A 19,138-nucleotide genomic window follows, 5' to 3' on the forward strand; every position below is an offset into this window, starting at 1 on the left:
CTGAGGACACAGCCTTGTGGGCACTGGTGTTGAAGATGATCGTGGAGGGAGTGTTGTTGCCTATCTTTACTGACTGTGGTCTGTGAGTTAGGAAATTCAGGATCCAGTCACAGAGGGAGGTGCCGAGGCCCAGGCCACAGAGTTTGGAGATGAGTTTCATGGGAATAATGTTGTTGAAGGCTGAGCTGTAGTCAATAAATAGGAGTCTGACATAGGTGCCTTTGTTATCTCGGTGTTCCAGGGTTGAGAACAGGGCCAGGGAGATGGCGTCTGCTGTGGACTTGTTGCGGTGGTAGGCAAACTGTAGTGGATCCAAGTAGTCAGGGAGGCTGGAATTGATTCGTGCCGTGATTAGCCTTTCGAAGCACTTCACCATGCTGGATGTCAGAGCGACCGAACGATAGTCATTGAGGCACGCTTCTTGGTTTTTCTTAGATACTGGGATGATGGTCATCTTCTTGAAGCAGATAGGGACCTCAGATTGTTGTAAAGCGAGGTTAAAGATGTCTGCGAATACCCCCGCCAGCTGATCCGGACAGGATCTGAGTGCTCGACTGAGTACCCCATCTGGAACAGTCGCTTTCTATGGATTGAACTTCGGGAAAGCTGCTCTGACATCTGCAATGGTGACCCCAGATACAGGTTCATCCAGGGCTTCCAGGATGAAGGGCATGCTCGCGCAGACATCTTGCTTAAAATGGGCATAGAATGCATTGAGTTCATCAGGGAAGGGTGCGTTGGAGCCAGCGATTTTACATGCCTTCATCTTGTAGCCTGTTATGTCTTGCAGATCTTGCCATAGTCGGCAGAGGTCTGTGTGGCTAGCCTGGGACTCTTGCATGGTCTGGTTTGGTACTGTCTTTTGGCATCTTTGATGGATCTCCTTAGATCGTATCCGGCTTTCTTGTATCGGTCGGGGTTGTCTGACTTGAACACCTCAGACCTGGACTTCAGCAAGCAGTGGATATCCCTGTTGAGTAAGAAATTTAACAACACCAGGTTAAAGTCCAACAGGTTTATTTGGTAGCAAAAGCCAAAAGGTGGCTTTTGCTACCAAATAAACCTGTTGGACTTTAACCTGGTGTTATTAAACTTCTTACTGTGTTTACCCCAGTCCAACACCGGCATCTCCACATTATCCCTGTTCATCCATGGTTTCTGGTTGCCAGAGTTCTTGTCAGCACTCAAGAATTTTTTGCCACAGTCTGGATGTATTCCATGTTGTGGGCAACTCAGGTACAGTCTTCTGCATACAGAAGCTCTCTGGTTACTGCCTCTGTTACTTTGGTGGAGGCACACAGTCTGGAGAGATTGAAGAGTTTTCCTGAATGGAGCCCAATGTTGGTGCCAGCAGTCATGTTTCTGGTGACTCCCAGAAGCATTGCCGCAAAGAGAAATTGAGGGCTGAAGATAATAGTTTTGATCTTCCCAATATTTAGTTTGATGAAATTTCTTCTCATCCCCAGCACTGAGACAGTGGAGGAATTAGAAAAGGTGGTGGGGAAGTAAAGTTGGGTGTTGTCAGTGTACATGTCAATCTTTTGTGTCTTAAGGTGGTGATTCACTGCCAGGCAGTATGTGGCTGGGAATAGGAGAGAGACAAGGACAGATGCTTGGGGGTCTCCAGAGGTAATAATGCAGGAGCAGGAAGGGAAGCTTTTGGTAATTCTTTGACAATCTCTAGATAGGGAATAGCAGGACCAGGCTGGGGTGATTATTTGTAGAGTCCCTGCCTCTGAGCTAGAAACTCTAGGTTCAACTTGATGGCCAAGGTAGATGCATTCACAACACAGAAAACAGATTGAATATCAACCTGCAAAATCCTTTCAACATTCAACAATGGCAGGCAGTAAGAGTGGAGGAGACCTTTGGTCAGCCATGCTTGATACAGAATGGCGCACCTCAAGCTCTGGGCCTCTGATGACGAATAAATTAGCTATGAAAATAGATGAAAGTCTGCCTTGTGCATCATTAAGTGGGGGAACAGAAAAAACAACTTTAGTACTATGTCTACAATTAAAACTTGATTGTAGGGATTCTGATGTAGACATGCTGCAAAAATGGGCACGGATATGAGAGAACGGGACGGTAGCACAGTGGTTAGCACTGCTGCTTCACAGCTCCAGGGACCTGGGTTCGATTCCCGGCTTGGGTCACTGTCTGTGTGGAGTTTGCACATTCTCCTCGTGTCTGCGTGGGTTTCCTCCGGGTGCACCGGTTTCCTCCCACAGTCCAAAGATGTGCGGGTTAAGTTGATTGGCTATACTAAAATTGTCCCTTAGTGTCCTGAGATGCGTAGGTTAGAGGGATTAGTGGGTAAATGTGTAGGGCCTGGGTGGGATTGTGGTCGGTGCAGACTCGATGGGCCAAATGGCCTCTTTCTGCACTGTAGGGTTTCTATGATTCTATGAAAAGTCATGTTTAAGGATCTGGGAGTAGATAGGGAGATTGAGATGGGGTAGTAGGTTCCACAGGCATATGGGTCAAGTATGGACTTTTGAGAAGGGGAGTGGAGACAGCAGGTTTGAAAGGGAGGGAGAGAGTATTTCGGGACCAGGAACGGAAATTGAGTAGTCAACAGTTTATTGCAAATAGGACTAAGAGAACAATGGCGGAGTTCATGGACAAGATGAGTTGGAGGGGGGATGAGGGAAAATAAAGAGAAACTAGACATATGTATGAGTTTGAAGGTTCAGGCAGGGGCCGGACCCTTCGGGAAACTTTGACTCAGTAGACTAGGGGACAGGAGGGAAGGAAAAGAGGCAGCTGAACAGTTTGTTTCAACCTTAGTGACAAAGAAGCCCGTAACATTGTCATAATTGCACTTAGTGATGCACAAGGCAGACTTTCATCTGTTTTCATAGCTAATTTCTCCTGGAACAGGTCGCTAGAGGCCCAGAGCTTGAGGAGCGCCATTCTGTATCAAGCATGGCTGACCAGAGGTCTCCTCCACTCTTACTGCCTGCCAACGGAGGTGGGGGTGAAGGAGGTGGGGAGAAAATTTAAAAAGATGGTTGGTATTTGAGGAGAGAAGCCAGGAGTGACCCAGAATGATCTGGAAAGAATGAACAGCTTTAATAAAGAGCAGGTCCAGACAGATCTGGTGATGAATAATTAAACAATTATCCGCCATAAGCATTCAAGTCTCTGTTCCCACCCGAAATTCAGTTCTATTAACTGTAGTAGAACCGAATATTAAGTAGATTGTGTAAAAAGCAGCTGTTGTGATACCTCCCTATCAGTGAGCTTGACTGCCCATGAGTAATTTCTATCCTAATATTCCAGACTTAACATAAAGTTGAGGATAATGATTCTAATACAAGAAGCATATCACAGTGGTTTGAGGGGCTCCTCCACTGCAGCCTAAGAGAACAAAGAAACAAAATGAACTGAACAACTTATTCCCATATTCACATCCCAATAAAACCAACTCTGAATCACTGTCCCCACCACAAAAAGGGAAATTTGGTTTTCAACAAATACCATCTTAAAGTTAGGAGTGGTGTGATACGTAAACAAATGGATTACACTGGCTTTGTTTAATATATGCAATTGCATTGTGAATAAGTAATCAATATTATATATCCCTGTACAAAATGTGTTGATTAATCACTTGAACTTGCGCCAATGTTTCTGTTTAATGCAGAATGAAAAGTATTGTAGCTGTGTACAACCAGAGTCTGGTAAATGGAACCATTTGGAATGATTGATAATCTGACCAACCAAAGCGGTTTCATCTATTAAACCTCCAGACTACACTTTACACATTATTAATGACCAGTCCTCATTTTAATCAAATTAATAGTTTATGAGAGGTTTCATTACAAAATAAGGTCCCTGCTTAATTAACTTGCTTTTGTTCTGATAAAGTTTGAACTCTTTATTTCTGTCCAACAATAACGGTGAGATGGGGAAGGAGTGGAGTGGGGATCCAATCAAAGGGAAGCAATCACAGACATGGAAACTGGTAAGCTTTATACACCAGAGGGAATGATGCTTGCTCTACTTGTCTCACAAGCATTGTTAGCCTGATATACAGAATCATATAATCTACAGTGCAGAAGGAGGCCATTTGGCCCATTGAGCCTCCACCGACAACAATCCCACCCAGGTCCCACCCCTGCAACTCCACATATTTGCAGTCCTAATCCCCCTGATACTAAGGGTCAATTTAGCATGGCCAATCAACTACCCATCCATCTTTGGACTGTGGGAGAAAACTGGAGCACCCGGAGGAAACCCATGCAGACAGGGGGAGAATGTGCAAACTCCACACAGACAGTCACCAGAGGCCGGAATTGAACCTGGGTCCCTGGTCCAACATCGGCTGTTCTCACTTCACTTTAGCTGCCAGGTTTCCTGAGGCCTGGAAAACCCCTCCAGTTTGTGTTAAATGCAGAAGGGAGATAAAGGGATAGAAACTCATTTGCCCTGATTTTCAGACATCTGGATTGCAATTTGTGATGCACCATGCAATTTGGGGCGGCATGGTGACACAGTGATTAGCACTGCTGCCTCACAGCTCCAGGGCCACGGGTTCGATTACTGGCTTGGGTCACTGTCTGTGTGGAGTTTGCACATTCTCTCTGTGTCTGCATGGGTTTTCTCCAGGTGTTCTAGTTTCCTCCGACATCCAAAAATGTGCGGCTTAGGTGGATTGGCCATGTTAAATTGCCCTTTTGTGTCAGGGGGACTAGCTAGGGTAAATGCATGGCTTTATGGGGATAGGACCTGGGTGGGATTGGGTCGGTGCAGACTCGATTGGGCCAAAGGACCTCCTTCTGCACTGAAGGGATTCTATGATTCTATGATATTCATTCAGATCGAGTGGGCAACACACAAAATTTGCTTACTCCCATCACCCGAAATATTGCAGCACTATCTGGTACACTTGCAGCTCTGCACCTGACAGGACGGCACGGTAGCACAGTGGTTAGCACTGCTGCTTCACAGCTCCAGGGTCCCGGGTTCGATTCCCGGCTCGGGTCACTGTCTGTGTGGAGTTTGCACATTCTCCTCGTGTCTGCGTGGGTTTCCTCCGGGTGCTCCGGTTTCCTCCCACAGTCCAAAGATGTGTAGGTTAGGTTGATTGGCCAGGTTAGAAATTGCCCCTTAGAGTCCTGAGATGCGTAGATTAGTGGGTAAATATGTGGGGGTAGGGCCTGGGTGGGTTTGTGGTCGGTGCAGACTCGATGGGCCGAATGGCCTCCTTCTGCACTGTAGGGTTTCTATGATGATTTCTATGACTTCGGAACATTCCTGGGAAACTCTGTTCACTGCAGAAAACCTCAGCATTGTTGCTTGCTTACCATGTGGAACAGGCAACCTGTTCTTCATAGGAACACAAGAAATAAGGATAAGAATAGGCTGTTTGACCTTTTGAGCCTGCTCTACCATTCATTAAGATCATGGTTGATCTGATTGTGGTCTTAATTCCACTTTTCTGCCTGCACCTCCATAATTGTTAACTCCATCATAGATCAAAAATCTGTCCAACTCAGTCTTAAATATATTCAATGAGCCAGGCTTGAATTTTCATGTTGGAGATGGGAAGCGAAAGTAGGGATTAATCATGATGCTGCTAACCGGCCTCCATTCCAGCAGTGTTGGCAGGCAGGATTTTCAACTCTTGGATGATGGGATGGCCTAGAGTTGGACATGCTACTGACGATAGTGAGGTGGAGATGGATGTGGATCAAGGCCAATGCAAACAGCTAAAAAGGCCCACCTCTATTCCTTGAAACATTGATTTAGTTCTTCATGATAAACAAGATCACTTGAAAGCGTAATTAAAAAATTGTAACCCAAAAGAATATCATAAATCTGTCAAAATAAACAAACATCAATTGAATAAGCAATTGAAAAACCAATGGCCTCTTCAGAAGCTCATATATCTGTTAAAACCATCAAAATTACAAATCATAGAACAGCTGAATAAACAAACACTGCACTTCAGAATGTATTAGTGCTTTTGAAGGCAGTCAAAAGTTCAAACATCTGTCAAAGCTTCCAAACAACCAAACAGATGACAGAGCTGATTAAGAATTAGTGAAAACAATGGTGGGAGTTTAAGTAATTTGCTTTGGATCTCACATTGAGATAGCCTTTCAATATTGGGCAATGCTGTTCGCACTTTGTCCAGTGGTTAATCTGTTCCAGTGGATTCGACAATTTTTCCACTTTTACAATGCTGTTCTTTCACTTGTCAGCTTACCAGCTGTCACAAGTAACAACCTGGCAATAACTTAATGGTCACTTATACTTTTAACCTCAGTACTGTCATTACTGACTTTAGTAAACGCAACCACTCAAGTTACAAAATTTTATAATGAAAGGAAGCTACACTATTTCTGCTCACCTTTTCTACTCTTCCTGTCTCCAGTCCATGGCTTTGCCTTCTATTCTTTCAGTTGCAATTAGGAGGGCTTCCAGATCCCAGGCTTCTCCATGAAAATTCCAGATGTTCTGAAATGTGTACTTAGGCAATGGCGCCGGTAACTTCTAAACAGGAGTGTGTTGATTCTTGAGCCACCTCCTTTCCCCCTTCACTAAAAATGGCTGGAGGTGGAAACAGAGGTGGAAATTCTGCTTTCACAATTCATTTTTTTAATGAATTGAATCCATTTTGTCCCAATTCTGGCATAATTGAGAACATTAAGGATGATGGTATGTTTCTGTTTCATATTCCCTCTCATGGCAAATGCTGATGGTATGATCATGGAACTCTTTCTCCTCCTTCGCCCCCTTTCCTTCACACCAACCTTCCCTTCCTGAGTTCCTGCTGTCAGGCATCTGTTCAACTACACTGCCCCAGGACGAGGAAAGAGAGCAACAGGACATCAATGATCACCTGATTTGACACGTCACCATCAAGTCAGCTACTAGCACTGCATTATTTTGGAGGCGTTAGTATAGGTTTGGGATCAGTATGTGGTGTGTCACCAGGCACAAGTGGCCAGGGGGACAGGCTGGTTCATTTGGCAGTTAGCAGAGGGAATAGGTGCGTTGCCTGGTCTGCCAGACATCCTGCTATGAGGGAACCTGTGTGTGCGTAGCCCTGATGCTTCAGTCTATGCAAATACTTTATTTTAAGATGTTTCTGCCTATGCACAATTACATTTAAATGCTAGACTGCAGGGGTTAACTAACTTTGCTAAGCTGAGTAATTGTAGCTAACTTGACTACATGTAGAATCAGATGGGTTAACTAAAAATTGACTGCATTCCTAAAGGGTAGACAATGCAAGCCAGCAATAGTTTTCCATAACAGCAGCTGCGTGGATTGTTTTTCTAGACAGAGACCACATGCAAAAAACACTTGCAATAATGAGATAAGGGTTGAAATATATTTTGATTTTAGAGTGTGTGTGTTCAGTTCAGTTGAGCTCAGTTCAGTTCAGGTCTTAGATTCTGCTCATTTCAGTGCTTTTTTTGTAGAGGGCCTGGATAGAACATAGAACATAGAACAGTACAGCACAGAACAGGCCCTTCGGCCCACGATGTTGTGCCGAGCTTTATCTGAAACCAAGATCAAGCTATCCCACTCCCTATCATCCTGGTGTGCTCCATGTGCCTATCCAATAACCGCTTAAATGTTCCTAAAGTGTCTGACTCTACTATCACTGCAGGCAGTCCATTCCACACCCCAACCATCTCTGCGTAAAGAACCTACCTCTGATATCCTTCCTGTATCTCCCACCACGAACCCTATAGTTATGCCCCCTTGTAATACCTCCATCCACCCGAGGAAATAGTCTTTGAACGTTCACTCTATCTATCCCCTTCATCATTTTATAAACCTCTATTAAGTCTCCCCTCAGCCTCCTCCGCTCCAGAGAGAACAGCCCTAGCTCCCTCAACCTTTCCTCATAAGACCTACCCTCCAAACCAGGCAGCATCCTGGTAAATCTCCTCTGCACTCTTTCCAGCGCTTCCACATCCTTCCTATAATGAGGTGACCAGAACTGCACACAATACTCCAAATGTGGTCTCACCAAGGTCCTGTACAGTTGCAGCATAACCCCACGGCTCTTAAACTCCAACCCCCTGTTAATAAAAGCTAACACACTATAGGCCTTCTTCACAGCTCTATCCACTTGAGTGGCAACCTTTAGAGATCTATGGATATGAACCCCAAGATCTCTCTGTTCCTCCACAGTCTTCAGAACCCTACCTTTGACCCTGTAATCCACATTTAAAATAGTCCTACCAAAATGAATCACCTCACATTTATCAGGGTTAAACTCCATTTGCCATTTTTCAGCCCAGCTTTGCATCCTATCTATGTCTCTTTGCAGCCTACAACAGCCCTCCACCTCATCCACTACTCCACCAATCTTGGTGTCATCAGCAAATTTACTGATCCACCCTTCAGCCCCCTCCTTGGATGAGAAACCAATCTCCAAGTTCGCTTTTTTTTGCTTATGTCATGTTAATTCTTTAAGTTCTTTTCAATTAAAAAAAATTTTTTAAACTTGTACCACTGCTGTCCTCTCGTCTCTTCAAACAAATGAATGGAATAAACATCCTGTCATTGGGAAGGAGTGTGGAAAAGACTGGCTCCAACTCTGCAGAGGGCATGGCACAAAGCTTGTCCTCTCCGCAGCTTTTTATCCATCTCCCTGTCATCCTGCAGGTCCAAAGGCACTGCACCTGCTGCTCCCACAGCCTTAGTGTGGGCCAGGTCACTGACTCCTCTGTCCCTCCCCCATCATAAGAATTTAACAGCAGTCTCTAGTAAATCTGGCAATTCACCAAAATGCTGCCAGAATATTTTTGCATACTTAGCAGTACAAAATGTTCCAAAACTTTAACTTCCCTGCAATCAGGGTGTCTCGCCATTGTAGAAATGGACATTTCAGAACTGCTGCATTTTTCATCTCTCTGTTTCACATTTCATTTTTCAAAATTAGACAATGCCAACTTTGCCAGGACCTGCATGATCTACATTTGGTACCTTGGCACCACATTAGACAGTTGGGTTACCAGGATAATGATAAATCAACATGTTCTCGTGTATGCCATACTATAGTTAAGAAAGCTCACCAACACCTCTACTTTCTCAGAAGGCTAAGGAAATTTGGCATGTCCACTACAACTCTTACCAATTTTTACAGATGCTCCATAGAAAGCATTCTTTCTGGTTGTATCACAACTTGGTATGACTCCTGTTCTGCCCAAGACTGCAAGAAACTACAAAGGGTGGTGAACATAGCCCAATCCATCACACAAACCAGCCTCCCATGCATTAACTCCATCTACACTTCCCGCTGCCTCAGGAAAGCAGCCAGCATAATCAAAGACCCCACACATCCCGAATGTACTCTCTTTCACCTTCTTCCATCGGGAAAAAGATACAAAAGTCTGAAAGCACATATCAACAGACTCAAGAACAGCTTCTTCCCTGCTGTCATCAGACTTTGAATGGTCCTATCATACATTTAAGCTGATCTTTCTCTTCACCCTGCATGTAACTGAAACACTATATTCTGTACCCCATCCTTTCCTTCTCCCCTGTGTACTCTACAAACGGCATGTGTTACCTGTATACCGCACAAGAAACAATACTTTTCACTTTATCCCAGTACATGTGACAATAATAAATCAAATCAGTATACACAGAACACCCGTGCATCTATTCATATCACTGAAGAATGCTTTGGCCATGCAGTTAGGGGCTGCTAGCATAGCCTCTGCCTGCAAAGCCAGGTAATGCCATTATAAGCAGCACTAAGCATATGAAGTTTGTGCTCAATTTCTTAGGCATGCAACCTCATTAAAATATTTTAATACCCAGCTTGCTTCCAGAAACCAGATTATCACATCCCAACGCACCTTTGCTAAATACAGAAATAGTCTTGCTACAGGCAAAGTTTCCCACTTTAAAATAAAACTTCCCACCTGCCTTGCATCCACCCCACCCTCAGTCCATCCTTGAAGGTTATAACTCCCCCTCTGTGCAAGTAATGTGGCATATTTGCAAAAAGGTACTTTTAATATTACTAATAATGTTCCTGTTTCTACCTGGTAAGTCACCAGAAAGACATTTCAATTTGAACAGTTGATGTGAAAGGGAAGCAGTGAGGGAAATATTTTAAGTACAATTTTACAGCAGCGAAAAGTCACTTTAAATGTCCAAAGCTGTGATAGTCTTGAGTAATGGTTGAAAGGCTAACTGCTGGACTGACATATAAAATAATAGCACTGTGTTGTAACATGAGATTATAAATTACCAAGAATAGATCTGAATCTGACTTTTAGACAGATCCAAAGTTAAAGACCACCCTAATTACTGTCCTAATTGCACATTTAAAAAACAGGTTATCTTTGGCGAAAGGGAAAAGCTGACCGAAAATGGGCAATATTTTGGATCGGTGTCAAAACATTTGGTGGGGGGATGGAATTTCAACCTGGAAGGGCCCATGGGTTTGAATGCCGGGGGCTACATTTGACAAAAATGAATGTTCATCAGAAAGCCAGCTCCAACCCACTAAATTCCACAGTGCAAGTGCAGAGACCCAATCCTCTTAGTAGATGCAGGTTGCCTATTGATTTATCTGCAATTGGAGGAATAAGTTAAATATCACACCCATAGGTTGTCAGGTTTTCCTGAAATTCACTGAGAGCTGGGTGGGAACACAATGATAACTAAGGGGCTATTCAAACTCCTGAAAACTTTACAGTAAATTACTTTGTATTCAACTGCTTATCGATTAGTGGGGAAGGGCTTGTTCTGGATTTGTTGAGAGTTTACTTTCTACCCTTTTGAGTTGAGCCGAATCATGTGAGGAAATGTGGCTCCTTGGCTGCTTTAGATTAGATGTTATGCAAAGAAGCAATTATGACCACCAACAGCACTGACAGCAGCAGTGGTCCGTTCTTAAAATACCCACCTGTAGCCAGAAAGCAGAGAGTGAACCAGAATTGGTCTGTATCAATTCATGTCCTGCCATCAACTTCATCATAAAGATGATGGCCGGTATTTTACGACCTCACTTGGGTGATGCTCGTAAAATCCCACCTGAGGCCAGCGGAGAATTCCCTTTTGCGAGCCATGCTCGCCCCAATTTTGGGTTGGACGTGACGGTAAAATTCCGGCAGACCTAACACACAACAGATGAGAATAGACAAGATGGGAAAATGGAGAACCTAGTAACGTTGACTTTGCACTGAAGAACAGAAATTCATATGATAATAACTTCTCATACATTGATGTGCATGCCCTTGTGTCACTTCATGCTGCAATCCTTTCACGAATTTGTTCTCTACAGTGCAACATCTATGCTTTCAACAGAGGTCAATGTTGGATGCTCAGATTGCTGCTCTTGACTGATGAGCTTGGGGCTTTGGAGTCAGGTTCATCTGAACCTGAGCAGGGGCAAACTTGTCTATTGAAATGTTAGGCAGCATATGGGGTACTGAGTAGTGGGTAGGTGCAAGTGGTGAGATGTGGAAGCACTTTGAATTGATTCTCCACTTCCATGTTCCCACTTCTTGGGTCAACCACACTTTACTGATATCATTTTACTGGAGAGAACTTCAGTCCAAATCTGCAAAGTGCTGTAAAGTATGTATCATCCTATTTAAGGCAGCAGACATACAGCATCCAGTATGTATGTGGCCCTGGTCAAGGCATGCATCTTAGTACCAGTATATCTTTGATTGCTCTGACTGACGTTCCATGGAAAAGACCATTCTATCCATTGTCGCAGTGCTCTGTGACATCGTCACCACATTCTTGTGGCAGACTGCTTCGCTGTATCTGCAATCATCGTTTGTGTACACAGAAGACTTGCCTTTACATCTCACATTCTCGACTGGTCTTCATTGCTTTTGCTTTTCACAAGTCATTCCAGCAGAGCAGAGCTTGGAGAGGTCTATGCTTTCTGACATGAAACCTCATAGCTCTCCCTTCTGCCATCATCTGTACCATCCGTCCCACTTATGGTATATGAGTCACCAAATGAATACCCAACAATCTCTCCCACTGATCCTACAAAAGTTCAAATATCTGAGCTGGTGCATAGTGTGAGTCATTTTACCGTGCACCCTCAAATGAAATCAGAAGAATCATCATTCACGTGGTCCATGGACTCCTGCTGCATACAGAAAGGCCCTGGTGGAAAAAGTTACATAACTTAGTACTGGCAAGATATGTAAGTTGAAAGTTATAATTATGGAGTTGCTTGTATTTCACTTGCTGTTGCAATCAGGTCAACATGATTGATTATTATATGATTTGTGGTCACTCCTATTTAACTATGTGATTAGGCAGGTGAGAGGTCCCATCTCCAGTGGTCATGGCAACAAAATGGCACTGATCTCCAGTGTTTCCCCCTCTGCAGTTGTTAGCTGGGAAACCTGTGGTGGACTACCTCTGCTTCTCTTCCACTCCCTCGTGTTCTGTCCTCTCTTTTCCTATATTGGGTATAAGACTAGGTCTATGAATGACTGTATTGGCATGGTGGATATCAGGAAGTGACATTAAATTGCACAAAGTTAAGGGTTAAGTGGCAGTGTTTGATGGATAGATTAGGGATGGGAGGAAGTGATTACAAAGAGATGGATGGGTGCGATGAGTTGCATAGTGGAGTAGAGGCTTGACAAGGCATATTGGGGATTGAGGGTGGGTGGCGGTATTGCTGGAAACATCAAAATGTTGGTGAATGTACAGCTGCATTCATCTTTCCTTTCCTGACCTGGTTAGGTCATTAAGGTACTTCCTGCACTGATTCCAGAAATATGGCACAATGCTCCTGCTGGTGATCTCCTTAGCCATCTCCAAGTGGGAGCAACAAATTTCTTCTTCCTATTCCAGAGAAAGAGTATTTCTCTTCTGGTCCCCATAGCTTCCAGCAGCACACCAAGAGAGGCATTATCGAAGCAGGTGCAGCCTTGAGCATCCGAAATCCAGTGTCACATTTTGACCTTTTTTGTGTCCTACTTCAAATCCCTCTAAATTACTCTTTGGTTTGGATCTTTAAATGTTGGAGTTGACATTGCACTATGTAAATCCTGATCCTGGTCATGAAAGTGACACCTAACCTGAAAGTGAAAGCATTAACAGAGTGAATTTATTTCTGGGTTTCCTAAGTGATATCAGACCCCAGGATACTCTATCCACCTACCCATTCTTCAGAGCTAATGTGTAAGATGCAGCTACAGATGTGACCTTTAATGGCATAGGAGTCCAGCACCTTGGCAATTTGTCATCCAGTTGTAGGTAGGACTTTGGTTCAAGTGTACAATCTCCAGTGAGGAAATTTCCTCATGTTGGTTGTGCCATGAATTGAAGGTATTGAACAGGACCATCGATGACATACAAACATGGAGACTTAGTAGGAGGATTAGGCCATGTGGTCAAGTCTGCTCCATCATTTAATCTTATCATGGCTGATCTGATTGTGGTCTCAACTCCGCTTTTCCATAACTCTCTTGTCTATCAAAAATCTATACCACCTCAATCTTGGATAAATTCAATGGCTCACCAATGGGCAAGAGGCATGCCATGCAGGGACCACAAAGTTTGTTTGTCAGGTGCTGGGGTGGGGGAGGGGGTGTTGTCCTCAGATTCTCAGTACTGATCGAGGCACCTGGCATTAGGAAGAGGAGGGCGCAGTCAGAGCCGCACTCCTGATCTTGCAGCTAACCTCTCCTTACTCCTTCCCACACGATACACAACCAGCGACACCCGCCCTGCCAGCACTCACCACTACCTGGGTCCCTCCTTTATCTGAGCCTCAATGGGTATAGTACCAGTAGCAGCCACCACCTTAAGGGTGCATAACCAAGTAGTGAAGAGCCACTGGCCTCTGATTGGCTAGCAGCTCTTGTTGAGTTGGAGTTCCACTCCTGGGTTCCGTGATCTTGAGGGAAGGCCCAACTCTGGCCTATTAAATGTTGAATGGTAGGAGTAGCTGGCTTTCACAGCACGGGCTTCTCGTCAACTCTTTTGCCAGCAGCTGAGACGCTCATCATTTCCATAAAATTCTGCACACTGTAATCAACTTCTCACCTCCCACAAACCCCCCCCATTCCCGGCTCCATCCACACACATGCATGCACACACAGACAAACACACACACACACACACACACACACATACACAGACAATATAATCCACCCCTCACCTTCCCCCCCCCACACATACACACAACCCACCCCCACACATCACCACACACCCACACACACAACATCTTCCCTACACACACACACTCACTCACAATGTAATCCACCCCTCACCTCCCCCTAACACACACACACACACCCCACCCCCCCCACACACATCCCAGCCCCTCACACACACACAATCCTCCACCACACACACCCCACCCCACACTCACACACACACCACCCCACTCACAATCATACACTCACAAAAACACATACACACAATGTAATCAGCCCCTCACCTCCCCCTCACACACACACATACGCATAAACACACAAGCACGCACACACATAGATAAACACACGCAACGTTTTCAGTACCTCAACTCCACCCACACCAAACACGAATAAATACATACACACACAGATACACACACATGCAAATACACTCACACAAAAACACATATACACACATGCACACACAATGCAATCAGCCCCTCACCTTCACCTACCCCACTCATAAACACACACACCACACACATACACACACAGAAACACAGACACATTGTCATAAGACCCTCTCCCCCCCCCACCGTCCACCCCCCCACACACACACACAAGCCACACACATACATTCACGTGCACATACGCATAAACACAAACATATAAATACATAGATACACACTTGCATGCACACACACACACACACACACTGAAAACATCTCAGACTGGGCGAGAGGCAGGACCACAACAGTGCTGGAGGTTACCTGGACCTCAGTGCCAGCGCAGTCTTAGAGGAGGAGAATCTCATGACCCTAATCATTCTTTCCATGACCCCAAACGGGGTGGCAGCAAACTGTTTGGAAAGCACTGGTCTATAGCAACCGGATGAAACAAATTGAAAGAGGCTGCAGAAATAGGGAGACCTGGGGATGTTTACATGTAGATCTCAGAAGGTGGCAGGATATGTTGAGAAAGCTGTTTAAAAACATTTAGGATCCTTGGTTTTATTAATAGAAAGCACTGAAGCAACAATGTATACTAAACCTATATAAAACTCAGGCCAAGCCACTGCTTGGGTATTGTATTTAAATCTGGATGTCAAGCTCTCGGAGGATGTAGAAGTGATTGACTCGGATGGTATGAGTGTTGAGGGATTCCAGTCATGCGGAGAAACTAGAGAAGCTGATGTTGTTTTTCTTATAGCAGAGATGGGTAAAAAATTTGATAGAGGCATTCAAAATCATAAATAGTTTTGATAGAGAAAATAAAGGGAATCTGTTCCCAGTGACAGAAAGACACAGATTTAGGGTTATTAGCAAAAGAACCAGCAACAACACGAGGAAACATTTCTTTTTACAGTGTTATTTGGAATACACCATCTGACAGTTGGTGAGAGCAGATTTAGTCATAACATTCAAAAGGGGATTAGAAAAATACTTAAAGGGAAAGAAATTACATGGCTGTGGGAAAAGAAGTGAGTAGTGGGATTAATTAGGTAGCTTTACCATAGAGGTGGCACTTATATGATGGCCTGAATCATCACCTTCTGTTCTAGACCATTTCATGTCTCTAAAGGCAGCATTTCACAGGTGGAGAGGTCTAACGCCCCCATTGCCAAAAAAGTTGCCATTTTAGTGAGCTGCTCCATAGCTGGTTAATACTCGGAGGACCGTTTCTAGGGAGGAAGTGTCGCCAAGGAGACTGCTGGCCAAACTGAATGGTCAGTAGCTGTCTTGTCCTAGCAGCAGTGCCGAGGAGCGGCGGCGGCCATGGCTGAGAATTATAAAATCATAGAATCATAGAAACCCTACAGCGCAGAAAGAGGCCAGTTGGCCCATTGAGTCTGTACCGACCACAATCCCACCCAGTCCCTACCCCCATATCCCTACATATTTCCCTGCTAATCTCTCCAACCTACCCATCTCAGGACACTAAGGGGCAATTTTAGCACGGCCAATCAACCTAACCCGCATATCTTTGGACTGTGGGGGGAAACTGGAGCACCTGGAGGAAACCCACGCAGACACGAGGAGAATGTGCAAACTCCAGACAGACAGTGACCCAGGTCCCGGGAGCTGTGAAGCAGCAGTGCTAACCACTGTGCTACCATGCAATTCATCAATTGCCGGAGAACAAGTCCAGGAGCCACTGGGAGTGAGTTAGTGGTTCTTGGGGGAGCCAGGAGAATAGGCTTCCAGGAGATGGCAAGGGAAAGGATAAAGATGAGATGCACAGGGCAGGGGGGGAAGGGTGCCAAAGGTGGCCAACTTTGGAGCACGGAGAGGGACAGGGTGTGCTCTGAATGGAAAAGAGATCGTGTGAAGGGATAGGCCACCTTTCCCACCCTGGACCCATGCAAATTTACCGAGCGGGCTTCCTGTCCATCGCCAACATCTGCTCAATGACTGGAAAATTGTGACCAGATGGTATATAGCCATTGTTTGGATACTGAAGGGCCTCAATTGGGATGCGGGTGAGTCAGTCGTTTGGGGCCTGTTAAATCACAACTTGGTTGGGGGTAGGTAAGTGGGCGGTGGCAAAGCCAACAGTAGATTTTTACTGGTGTCTCCCACAGCAAACCCGCTTCTAGAGGACTGTCAGATCTACCTTATATTTCTATGCTCAGTGTGAAAGATCTGAAATTGGATTCAGTATGGATTTAGGTTTCTGACTAGAATTGCCACTCTCCTGCAATGTTCTCTGGACAGGTTGGAAGTTTTACAAGCCTTGACCTATTGGATGGTTGTGAATCACATGAGAGATGTGATTGTTGCCATTTCTAAAGACATGTGCTGTATTTTGTTTCCATGATGATGGAGCATGTATGTGAGCAACTAGTCAAATGGAGAACAATATAGAAACTGAAAAATTGGTTTTGAAAAGAGAAGTATGTTGCTGAAGCTTTTCAGCTTACACTCATCGGGACAAACACTGGAATGCTGAATTTCAAACAATCACAACAACTTACACAACTTACACAAAAGGGTGCTGATTGATTGGCAAGTTGACTCGGCCAATCAGAGTCTGTTATGGGATGTTGAGTTAATGTCATGGTCCTGAGAATGCAGCAGCGAAAATGCACTAAAAGTGAATGTGCAATGGAGAAAGGCTGCAACATTGGCCCATAACTTCTGATCTCCGGAGTGTCGGACCCCGGAAGATATGCTGGGAACCCCTGCCAGAAGTTCCCAGGCAAGGACTGCATGACAATTATCTGGGAAATTCAAATTCCCAATGGACAATTACCTTCACCTAGGACCATTTGATACTCAGATTTAAATTGGGTTCCAACCTGCTTAACAGAATAATTACCCAGGAAAAGGTAGAAGAATTAAAACCACTTCTAGCTCCAGGATAACTATAGTACTAACCACCCTTGCACTCCCTCAACTTCACACAGGACACCCCCATATTACTCTCCCCACACCCTGATTACCTTCCCTATCCTCCTGACTGCCCCTACCCTTGTCTACCCTCCTGAATTCCTGACTACTACCCTCTACTCCGTGATTACTCTCCAACCACGATTACACTTCCCAACCCCCAACTGACCATTGAACGAGGTCCCACTGACCAGCCGGCACCTGCCCCAACCCAACCATCCCCCTCTCTCAACATCCCACCCAGTTACCTTACACGGTTACCTTCACTCTGGTTTCTCAAAGTGGCTGGAATAGAACATAGAACATAGAACATAGAAAAGCTACAGCACAAACAGGCCCTTCAGCCCACAAGTTGCGGCGAACATGTCCCTACCTACTCGGCTTACCTATAACCCTCTATCTTACTAACTTCCATGAACTTATCCAAAAGTCTCTGAAAAGACCCTATCGAATCCGCCTCTACCACCACTACCGGCAGCCGATTCCACGCACCCACCACCCTCTGAGTGAAAAACTTACCCCGAACATCTCTGTACCTACTCCCCAGCACCCTAAACCTGTGACCTCTTGTGGCAACCATTTCAGCCCTGGGTAAAAGCCTCTGAGAATCCACTCTATCAATACCTCTCAACATCTTACACGCCTCTATCAGGTCACCTCTCATCCTTCGCTTCTCCAAGGAGAAAAGACCTAGCTCTCTCAACCTATCCTCATAAGGCATGCCACCTAATCCAGGCAACATCCTTGTAAATCTCCTCTGCACCCTTTCTATGGCTTCCACATCCTTTCTGTAATGAGGCGACCAGAACTGGGCACAGAACTCCAGGTGGGGTCTGACCAGGGTCCTATACAGCTGCAGCATTATCTCCTGATTTCTAAACTCAATTCCTCTATTAATGAAGGCCAGTATTCCATACACCTTCTTAACCACAGCCTCTACCTGCAACGCTGCTTTGAGCGTCCTATGAACCCGGACCCCAAGATCCTTCTGATCTTCCACACTGCCAAGCGTCTTACCCTTAATATTATATTCTTTCATCCTATTAAACCTGCCAAAATGAACCACTACACACTTATCTGGGTTGAAGTCCATCTGCCACTTCTCCGCCCAGTCTTGCATCTTATCTATGTCTCGTTGCAACTGCTGACATCCCTCTACACTATCCATAACACCACCAACCTTTGTGTCATCAGCAAACTTGCCAACCCATCCTTCCACTTCCTCATCCAGGTCATTTATAAGAATCACAAAGAGCAAGGGTCCCAGAACAGATCCCTGGGGCACTCCACTGGTGACTGACCTCCATGCTGAAAAAGACCCATCTACAACCACTCCTTGCCTTCTGTGGGCAAGCCAGTTCTGAATCCACAAGGCAATGTCCCCTTGTATCCCATGCCCCTTCACTTTCTCAATAAACCTTGCATGGGGCACCTTATCAAACGCCTTGCTGAAATCCATATAAACTACATCTACCGCTCTTCCCTCGTCTATGTGTCAAGTTACATCTTCAGAAAATTCATTTAGGCTCGTAAGGCATGATCTGCCTTGGACAAAGCCGCGCTGTCTATTTCTGATCACACTATTCCTCTCCAGGTGTTCATAAATCCTGCTTCTCAGGATCTTCTCCATCAATTTACCAACCA

Source organism: Mustelus asterias, chromosome 2, assembly GCF_964213995.1.
Source record: "Mustelus asterias chromosome 2, sMusAst1.hap1.1, whole genome shotgun sequence".
In the NCBI taxonomy this organism is placed as follows: Eukaryota; Metazoa; Chordata; class Chondrichthyes; order Carcharhiniformes; family Triakidae; genus Mustelus; species Mustelus asterias.